At 33.8% G+C, this 10,904-nt stretch overlaps 1 pseudogene; it reads right to left on the bottom strand.

Moving 5' to 3' along the window:
- Positions 1 to 10,904, bottom strand: part of LOC111398294 — a 21,285-nt pseudogene that overhangs the window by 8,306 nt on the left and 2,075 nt on the right.

The raw sequence follows: 10,904 nt of genomic DNA, 5'->3' as shown, positions 1-10,904 counted from the left end.
GGTTGTTAAATTCCTTAAAGAAAATGTTTTGTCTCGATTTGGTATACCACGTGTTATCATTAGTGATAGAGGCACACACTTTTGCAGCCGTTTATTTGAGGCACTAATGAAAAAGTATGGGGTGATTCATAAAATTTTCACTTCTTATCACCCACAAACTAGTGGACAAGTAGAATTGGCTAATAGGGAAATTAAACAAATTTTGGAAAAGACAGTGAACCCTAATCGTAAGGATTGGTTGTTGAGATTGAATGATGCACTTTGGACTTACCGTACAGCTTTTAAGACTTCCCTAGGCATGTCACCTTATAGACTAATCTTTGGAAAGCCTTGTCATTTACCTGTTGAACTTGAGCACCGAGCCTTTTGGGCCATTAAACACTTCAACATTGATCTAGAAAAGGGAGGTAGACATAGGAAATTTCAATTGAGTGAGTTAGAGGAGTTAAAAAATGATGCCTATGAAAGTTCTAGAATCTACAAGTCAAAAATGAAAGCATTTCAAGATAAAAACATTGTGAGAAAAACTTTTAAACCAAACCAGAAAGTATACTTGTATGATTCTAAACTTTACAAGCACACGGGAAAACTCCGCTCTAGGTGGACTGGTCCCTTTGTTGTAACACGAGCTTTTGAGAATGGAGTGGTTGAAATTGAAGACCCTAATGATGGTAGGGTATTCAAAGCGAATGGATAGAGACTCAAAATACTCAATGGGCAACAGGTGCCTGTATTGGAAGAAATTCTTCTTGCAGACCCGATTTACCACCCATGACACACTTCAGGTACATTTTTCACTTTGTGTTTCTGTATATTAGTTTAAGATTTCTTTTTTCGTGTGTTTTGCAGTTATTTTTTTTAGTTTATTTTCATTTTCCGCATTACTCTTTCCATTGGAGACTTTTAGGCTTCCTATACTCTAGCTCAGGTGATTTGCTTCTGCACTTAGGTGACATCTCTCCTTACCTTTATTTGGCAGACATGTTTTTGCTTTGAGGACAATGCAATGTTTAGTTGGGGGGGAGAGAGAGAGTTTAACTTAAATTTTGTTGTGAATTGCATATTTTTCATGAAATTTTGGCCTAATTTTTTTTTTTTTAAGTCCCTAATGCGCTACATGTTCTTGAATGACAATATATGCCACTAGGAATTAATATTGTTTATAAAAGTTTGGATATTGAGACATTTGATGAATCCTTTTGCGCACACAAGCTTTGTGGTAAGATGAAAGTTAACACATGTAGCTAGAGGAGTCTATTGTTGAAGTTTTCTTATGCGAGAATTGGTGAGGAGTGAGAGCCACAATATACTAAAAATGTAATAAGTAAGGGTGGGTAAAATCCGACCCAAACCAACCGGGTTGGGTCAATTTTTTTTTTTAATTTCTTAGGTTGGTTTGATTTGTGAGTAAAGTAGTTGGGTCGGGTGATGGGTTAACCCAGAAAACCCGATGGAACCCATCCGACCCGATTAGTAAAAAAAAAAATAAAAAAATTAGCTCAATTTAAAAGCTAAAGAGTGAAGACAGAAGAGTTAATACTTAAGAAGCTGTAGCCCTAATTTTTTTTCTTCCGTTCTTTGCTCTCCCGCCCTAGTCCTCCTCAACCGTCGCCAATCTTCAACGCCGACAACCGATCTTCGTCTTATTACACGGAAAGTCATCACTAAGTCATCCTTCTCTTTGGGATCTATCCGGGCTGTAAAGTATATGGCATAGGTGGTGGCTAGAGTAGTCCAAGCTTGAAGAAGAGACGAAGAAAAAGAGAACTATAGATGGAGAGAGTTAGCAATTTAGACATCATTCTAACTTAATTTCTCTTTCAATTTTCTACTTTTATCTTCTTTTCCTTTTGGAATAATTCTTCTTGTATTTCTAGAACTTTAGAATAATTTGCAATGCTTTTTCTTTCATTTGATGCAACGGATTCAAGGATTATTATATTATTAGTGATGTTCAAATTAATAATATGAAGATTTAAGTTCTTTTGAATCAGTTTATTGAAATCTTGATCCATCAAGAATATTTACTTTTTAAAAAAAAAAAAATTGATTGATTTGTTACTTTTAGTGTTTACTGAATATAATTTTTGTTGTTGGTTCCAAAAATGAATTGACTTGCATTTCAATTATTTTAGTTTTTTTATAAAAAAAAAAAATTAGTGTGAAATTAATAGGGTTCGTTGTGCTATTTAATGGTTAGTTGGTCAGAGAATATGGGTTATAGGAATCAAATTCTCGGCTGGTGCATAGTTTTATCGATTTTCCTGTCAAAAAAAAAAATTACCAAGGTGAGCATTTTGATTTCAGTTTCATGGTTAGTTGATATAGAGAATATGGGTTTCATTTTGCTTTAAATTTAGTATTTTAGCGACTTCAATATTTGTTGATAGGTTGTCCCGAACCCACCAACCCAACCCAACCCGACCGAATGGGTTGGGTTTTAATCTTTACATGGGTTGGGTTGGGTTGAATATTAATCAAACCGATCATGTTGGGTTGGGTTTGGGTTGGGACAAAATCCGACCTAACCCAACCCATGCCCAGCCCTAGTAATAAGCGTTCATTGATTGTGTGAATTGAGAACTTCTTTTGAGAATAACATTACAAGGTCTGTGGTAAGACGGTGGTTTATACTTGGGAAATGATAACAGTCAATTTAAGATTGAATTTGAGCCTTCAGACTAGTTCTTTTCCATAATTATAGTCCCCTAGTAGCCACTTTGATTCAATACACATATATAACCATTTCTTTTTATGCGCTTATGTTATCCATACCTCCTTACATTGGATTAAAGTCTATATATAGTCATTTTCCTACCTTTATACTTCCAAGTGTATAGTAGGTGTTAAATGTCCATTTGAGAAGAAAAGTAACGAGGCAAGTGATAAGAGATGATAAGTGCTCGGGTGAGGCGAAAAAAACACAAAAGGAAAGGGAATTTGAAAAAAAAGAAAAAAAAAGAAAAAAAGGAATGAAAAAAAAGGAGTGGATTGTAGTTGGGAATTGAAAGGTTGAGGAATATGTTGATGTAAATGATTGACATGTTGAAATACTTGTTGAGATGCCTAGCTAGATACTTGAAAGTCCTTAAATTCTTTTCACCCTACTCTTCATATAACCCAACTTAACCCTTTTAACACCCTTTACATTGACTGTTTTGATCTCAAGTAGGTTTGTGGTAGGAAGTTGATGAATTCTCATTTGAAAGTATGCCTATCATGTGATCAATGTTTGTTTGTTGCTTGTTCATAAATATTTAAGCATCTATGTTCTGAGTGTGCATCTTTCCCAGCTCCATAGAGAGAAACCTCGCACTAAACACTTTAATACCCGTGAGTTACGGGGGTAGGACCTTTGGCTAGAGACACAATTGATGTTGCTTGTGTTAGGGTTGGCGGTAAGATGACTATGGCTTGACACACACTCACACATTTAGCAAATGCTTTTGATATCTTGATAATCATAATATTGTTAATTTCTTGTGGTGTTGAATTTGAAAAAATAATGAACTGCAATTGAATTAGAACTCAACAACTTCACTTGTAATATGGATCAGTCACTCATTTGTTTTGTTTTTGCATTGAATTGCTAGGGACTAGCAATAAACAAGTTGGGGGTGTAATAAGAGTGTAATACTATATTCCGCTCTTAATTATTGCATTCATGTATTATATTATGTCAAAATGCACTCATTACTCTTATGTTTAGGTTTAGGTTGCATTTTGGTGAAAACGGTGAAATTTGGAAGAAACAAATGAAAAATGACCAAGGTGAGAAGAAGCGAAATTTCAGGGACCAATTTGAAAATAATTCATAGATAAGAATGGCGATGGAATGATGATTCAAGAATGATAAGAGTCAATTGGGTGCAATTAGAAGTCAAAGGAAGCGAAATATGATCATAACATCTTCACAAATCAATTCTCAATCGAAAAAGTTATGCACCGATTTTCAGCCTCATATTGGGACTCATTTTTGATATGGAAGATGATCGAATTTGAAGATAATTTTTGAAGAAAAGTTGTAGATCTTTAAGTTATCTTTACAACGCATCTTAAATCATCTCAATCTGACGTTGGGAGAGAAAATTATGATCAAAATACCGAAAGATGTCGGGCTGAGAAAACTGTAATAACCATGCGGCCGCAAGGAAGAAAACCATGCGGCCGCCCACACTATTACCGAAACTTGAAGGCTGAAAACTTCATAACCATGTGACCGCAGGAGATATAACCATGCGGCCGCATGGGCTTTTTTCTGGGATGAAAATTTTGCTTTCCTTAATTGACTCAAACACTTATGGTAACAAGTTTTCACACGACTTTTAAGCCCTAATCTCGACATAAAACACCACCATTCACCTCCTATCACTTTTCTTTGATTTTTGGCTCAAGAAATCCATGGAGAACTAAATTCTTTGGTGAAGCCATGAAGGATCTCGATTGAATTTGGTGATTTCAACATCTTTTATTTCATGTAATGTGATTTCTATTGTCGAATAATTCTTGGATTTATAATTTCTTCTTTTTTATTATACTTTTGATGTTTGTTTAACTTTTATAAAATTGTTCATCGATTCAATTATGTTTTTTCCATTGAATGACTAAAATATTGGTCGAATTTAAATTTCAATTGAATTATTGACGTGATTTAATTACTGCTATATGCTTAAGGTATATTGTCTCTTCTTGAATCTTGTTTCAATAACTAAATGTGGAATATGTTGTTAGGAATTCTAAATTTCAGGATTGCAAGTGAAATTACATCAATCTAGGTTTCCCTTTATGAATTGGTAATTGAAATTGGTTCAATTCTTATTAGTTTTTTCATAGAATTAGTCACGCTCATTCTATAGTTTGATCGAAAACATTTATTGAGTTTCAATTTCATTTATGTCATTGGTGAGTTATTTACTTACGTATGATTGATGTATATGGACGCTTCTTAATCTCATTTCAATGAACAAATGTGAGAATGTGTTATCGAAAGCCTAGATTTTTGAGTAGAATGCATGAATAATTGATGTTGATTGACCCAATTCGAAAGAGTGAATTCCGGTGCTTCACTAATTGCATACATTTTGATATTCAAACCACAATTCAAATTGATACATTTCTTTTATACAACTCACAACGAAAACCCTAATTGTTGGATCCTTTAAGTAACTTCCCATCTCCCTGTGGATACGACACCCCAAAACTGTACTACAATCACCGCGTTATACTTTGAGCGTAATCAGTAAACCCATACTTTCCTAGAATAGTCATCAACTAGAGATAGGAAATATATATTCCCACCAAAGTTGGGATGACTTTCTGGTCCCTACAAGTCTGAATGTACATAGTCTAGAGGTCTCTTAGAAGTGTGTGATCTTGCTTCAAAGCTCACCCTATGAGACTTACCCAAGACACAGGTTTCACAGAAATCAAGTGGCTAATTATATCTCTTCCAAGCAATTTTTGATTGCTTAGATATCTTAGACCCTTGATTCCAATATGCCCCATCCTATTATGCCAAAGTTCATATTTTTTTTTCTATTATAGTAATTGAACTAGGGCTTTGTGTGGTAATAGTCTTCCCCAACAAATAATACAAACCATTTCTTTTGGGTCCTTTTAGGACTATTAAGGATGCCTTCATCACTTTCAAGATATTATTGTCAGATTTAAATGTATACCCCTCATCTTCAAGAATTCCCAGTGAAATGAGGTTTCTTTTCAGATTTGGGACATACCTAACATTCCTCATTGGTCTCACAATGCCATTATACATTTTGATGGCAATGTCACCAATCCCAATGACAATTTGAGTATTATTGTCCCCCATATATACTTTCCTGGGTTCTATTTCTTTGTAATCTTAGAACCAAGACTTAATTGGGCATGTATAGAATGTACACCGAGAGTCTAAGATCCAGTCCGCAAAGACTTTCCCACTAGACACAGTCATAACATGTAGACTATCTAAATCAGGACCTGTAGAGTTATTCAACTCAGGATTATTATGATTCTTCTGCTTTCTTTTAAAATCATAATAGTCCTTTTTAAAGTGTCCTGGTCTTCCACAGTGATAACACTTTTTTATTACTCTTATCCCTGGATTTAGACATTCCTTTTGATTTTCCCTTACTTCTTTTATTTTGAAAATTATTTTCTCTCTTTTCTATCCTTCCCCTTATGAACATACTTTCCTCTCTAAAATTAGACTTGGTCTCCTTTTTGTCCTCTAATTCTCTGGATCTTAAGGCATCTATGACTATAGCTTGTGTCAACTTATCTCTCGAGTATTTTATGGCGTTTTTGACATCTTTAGAGGACTCTGGCAATAAATTCAGTGAAATGACAGCAAGATCCTCATCTTCAAATTTCTTTTCATTGTGTGCAATGACTTTTAACAATGATACCAAAGTCACTTAGGTTTGCTTCTAAATGCTTTCCAGTATTCATTTTAAAACTAAATAGTTTTTCTGAGAGGTAGATCTTATTAGGCAAAGTCTTGGTTAACAACAAATTATCAAGGGTTGCCCACAAAGTTCTTGCAGTCTTTGCTTCATCAACTTATCTCACAATGTCCTTAGATAAATGCAATATTATAGAGCTGTATGCAATTTCATTCATATTCTCAATTTCATCAGGTTTTACCTTAAGTTCGGTAGAAAATGTTTCAGGGTCATCAAGTGCATTTTCATTCCTTTTTTGGACCAAAATGGCCTTTATTTTCTGCTTCCATATTGAATAATTCCTCTTTCCATCGAATTGTGATAGTTCGACTTTCGAACCTATGACAGATTCTGTAAAAGGGTGGATATTATTGGTGGACTTAAGTGATTTTTAATTCAAGATCACTTAATAGTAGAAAAGGTTTTATTAAAAAAATTTCCAATTCCTTTTAAAACATATAAGAAATGAACAGTGCGATTTTATACACAATCAAGTAATTATCAACTAGAGCAATTACAAGTAATGTAGCACCAACTCCAATTATTAGATTATCTTACAATTAATTCATGGTTTCCACAGAATAATAGAGCATGCCGATACATTAAGCTGATTAAACATATGAATACCAATTTAAAGATCATACAAAGACAAATTACAGATATGTACTTACAATATATTGTAAACGAATAATATGAGAAATTTAGAGCAGTCTCACCAAATATTATCTTTAATCTAGAGCCCTTTAGTGATTGTTTTCCAAGACTCAGCCAGTCGATTTTCATGAAACACAGTATCCTATCACTAAAGATCTTTACCCCATGGTTCCAAGACTCCGGCCAGTTTCACACCAACATGGATTAACCAGCAGATTTCAATAAAATCATACACCAGCAGATTTTAATAAAATCATACATGGCTTAACAAAAAGGGGAAAAACAGTTTTTAAATAACAAAAGCCCTAAACGATGGCTCTAATACCAGATTGTTAGGAATTTTTCCCAAATCAATAGTTAACGAAAAACGAAAATAACCAAGCACACAAGCAAACACAAAAAACAACACCAAAAAATTGTTCACCCAGTTCGGCTAATGATGCCTATTCTTGGGGGCTCAGAGATCAGCCCAAATACTAAGTGCACAAAGACGTCTATGAGAGAGTACACTATTCCAATACCCAAATCATAATATGATGTGGTCATTGATCCAAGTGAATCTCCCAAATCATAAACCCTATTTAGAATAAACCACGGAAAACCATACCTAACCACTATATAGGTTACCGGCCCTTCACACAGCTCGAAGAAGTTACTGTAGCAATACCAATAACACAGGTTTCTAGAAAATATTCAGATCTCTTGAGAGATCTTGAATGAAAAATAGAAGGAGATAAAGGGAGAAAACCATAGAGAACTTAGAGAGAGAACTAAAAGTCTCTCAAAAACAAAACCAAGAATAATGCCTCAAAACCGTCTACCTTCCAGTGTTTTAGAAAGGGGTAAAGGATCTCAACCGTTAATTCAAGATCAATGGTCCAGATCCATTTTAAACTAGTACAACTCGTGTGAAGTTCCATCCACCAGTTAGGGGCTTCCATATGGCCCTTGTAACGCCTCGAGATCTTTTTCGTCATCATTATTTTATTCTTTTATAAAAATAGGCTCGAAGTGTTACCAACATCTTCTTTGTCTAATTTAAGCGGAAATATCACTTTCATTAAGTATGAAAAATGTATAAAAATAACTATTAAACAATGAGCACAAATTCAATATGAAGATGTCTTCAAATAAAAGTTTGACAATTATCTTTTCTAGAAAATTTACTTGGCGATCTCATAAGCACCACTTGGTCAATCTTTCACGCGTCCAAACGACCTGTTGTCGTTTGAAAGGTATTGCAAGAGTAAGTATTTTGAAAACACTCAATAAGAATATGTACTTATTTACATGATATAAATATAAAACTGACATAACATGCCAACATTTCTCAGATTTAGAGTTCAAGAAATTTCTTAATAATCCACATATTCTGTAAGATTTAATATCTTTGACCAAACAGTCTATCCCGAAAGATTTAACATAGAGTTCAACCCGTAGGCCTCATAGTGTTTCATGCCAAAATCTATAAAAATACCAAGAAAATAAGAATTTACCACTTTGCACAATGTATTCTTACCTCAATTTGATATCCAAGAATTTATTTGAAAATGATTTGTGAAAAATATAAATATGATACTCAACTGAAATTCTAAAAATATTAGTGGTGGGAAGTGTGTACAATAGAAACTGTGGTAGAAGAAAATCATTTCAACAATGTAGAGCTTACGTGTATGATTTTGTAAAGGAATGAAGTAGTGAATTTGTCTTAAAAGTAAAAGCACTCACCTAAATATATATACCCATAACAATCACTTATAATTAGTTATGCACGTAACATAAATCAACAAAACGCATGTTAGGCTAATGGTGAATTAATGGTGTTAATAAAATTTATTCATTATTAAGATTAATGAGGATAATATATATTAATAAAATATTAAAAGATAACATATTTTTTTTTATTAAAATAACTTGGGCATACTAGCTCAAAATTACTTTTTCTTGATTCCAAATTATATTATTTAACTAGAGCGATAAAATGAGAATAACATCGATATATTTTATCAACTTCTAAAATACGTAAATATTCAACCCAAATAAGATTTATGATAAATTCTAAGTACACGTGAGCAAAATAAATCATCAACCTTTGGACTTTTAGTGTGATGACAAATCTAAACATGAATTATTTTATTTGCTAAGTGACCCATATTAAGTTTAGGCTCATATGAAAAATAATAAAAAAAGTTTGGGGGTGTTACAGCCCTCCACTTCCAACTGAACCAAGAATTGTAGAATTTATCCTTCCAGAACTTGTGTTGTTGGGAAGCAAGTTTTCACATTCTCCAATCAATACAAGCTGGAAAATTTTCAGTTTTGTAGTGCATGAATCTGGTTCTGGCCCGATCGCCATGAAGCATCCTATGATGTTTGATCTAAGAACTATGAGAGATTCTGAATTCGTGGCTGGTCATATTAGCAAATTTTTTGAGTTTCAACTTGTAAGGCCTATCCATCTAGTTCGCCTTGTGAATGTGCGTCATATATATATATATATATTAGGTCCCGACTCTCGAAAAATTGTGTGGTGGTGCCTCCACCTATTGTACAAATCCGATAGGCTTTTATCTGAAGCCAGATCCTTCTTGTTATGTTTTAAACTTAAAGCATTCAGGATCGATCTTTCGAAAAACATTAAAGAATTGCAGAAAAATAAAGAAATTAACACCAGATATGTTTTGCCCTTTTAAAAGGGTCCGGATGTTTGATTTTGCAACCTAATCATCCGTTGAGCTTCTCTCATGAGATTAAGCTCTAGATCCACTAGTAACGAACAAGAACAATGTACAAATGTACAAAGAAATTGGAAATTTCTTCGAGTTTTTTCTTGCCTCTGGACACAACAATACAACACTGTTATTACTCTTACAGATCGAACAAAACAATCATTTCTCTACACAAAGAACATAACATTATCAATCACAAAGATCGATCTCATCTAAAACAGCCAAACCCTAGTTTTCACTCAGAAAACGAAGCACAAAGAGAAAGACAGAGAGTAAGACGAAGAGCCCTCAAAAAGAATTCTCTAGAATAGTTAAGAAAGGCCTAGACCCAGTGTGTATGTATCCATTTTCGTCCAAAAAATTAGAGGGCAGAGACTTAGCCACGTGTACAGCTAATTTTAATCCTTAAAGAGGCGTTTTATCAAAACACGTTTTATCATACATGAAATAACCATAGCAACCTGGTGGAGCATTTGGCCCAATTTAAAGAGGCACACGAAGCCAAGAATCATGTGAGGCAACCCACAAATTATTAACAATCTCCACCTTCATGAACTGATTCTTATTCTTTACTAATAGATCTAGAGTCTACATCAACTTGAGTTCATTTGCTCGAAGTACCTGAAAAAGAAAAAAATTAGTTAAACCTTATCAATAGAAACTTATTACAAGTTCTGAATTTATCATATCATGTGATATTCAGAATTTTCAAACAATTCTTAAATTTATTTAGAGGCAACACCTTAGTGCCCAAATCAGGAGGATTAAATTCTGTGGGAATCTTAACCAACTTGATCAAATATTTTTCTACCATATTTTGTACAAAATGAAATTTTATGTCTACATGTTTTGTTCGATCATGATATACAGGGTTTTTACTAAGGTGTATAGCACTTTGATTATCTGTATATATACTAACAGAATTGTTTGCAAAACCAATTTCATTAATTAAGCCTCTCAGCCAAATGCTTTCTTTAACAGCATCACATGCTGCAATGTATTCAGCTTCTGTAGAAGATAAGGCGACTAATTTTTGCAACTGTGACTTCCAACTTATACAGCCATCACACAAAGTGAAAAT

This window comes from Olea europaea, chromosome 8, assembly GCF_002742605.1.
Source record: "Olea europaea var. sylvestris chromosome 8, O_europaea_v1, whole genome shotgun sequence".
Taxonomy (NCBI): domain Eukaryota; kingdom Viridiplantae; phylum Streptophyta; class Magnoliopsida; order Lamiales; family Oleaceae; genus Olea; species Olea europaea.
The sequence above is the reverse complement of the archived record's forward strand: the minus strand, read 5'-3'. Positions and strand labels throughout refer to the sequence as shown.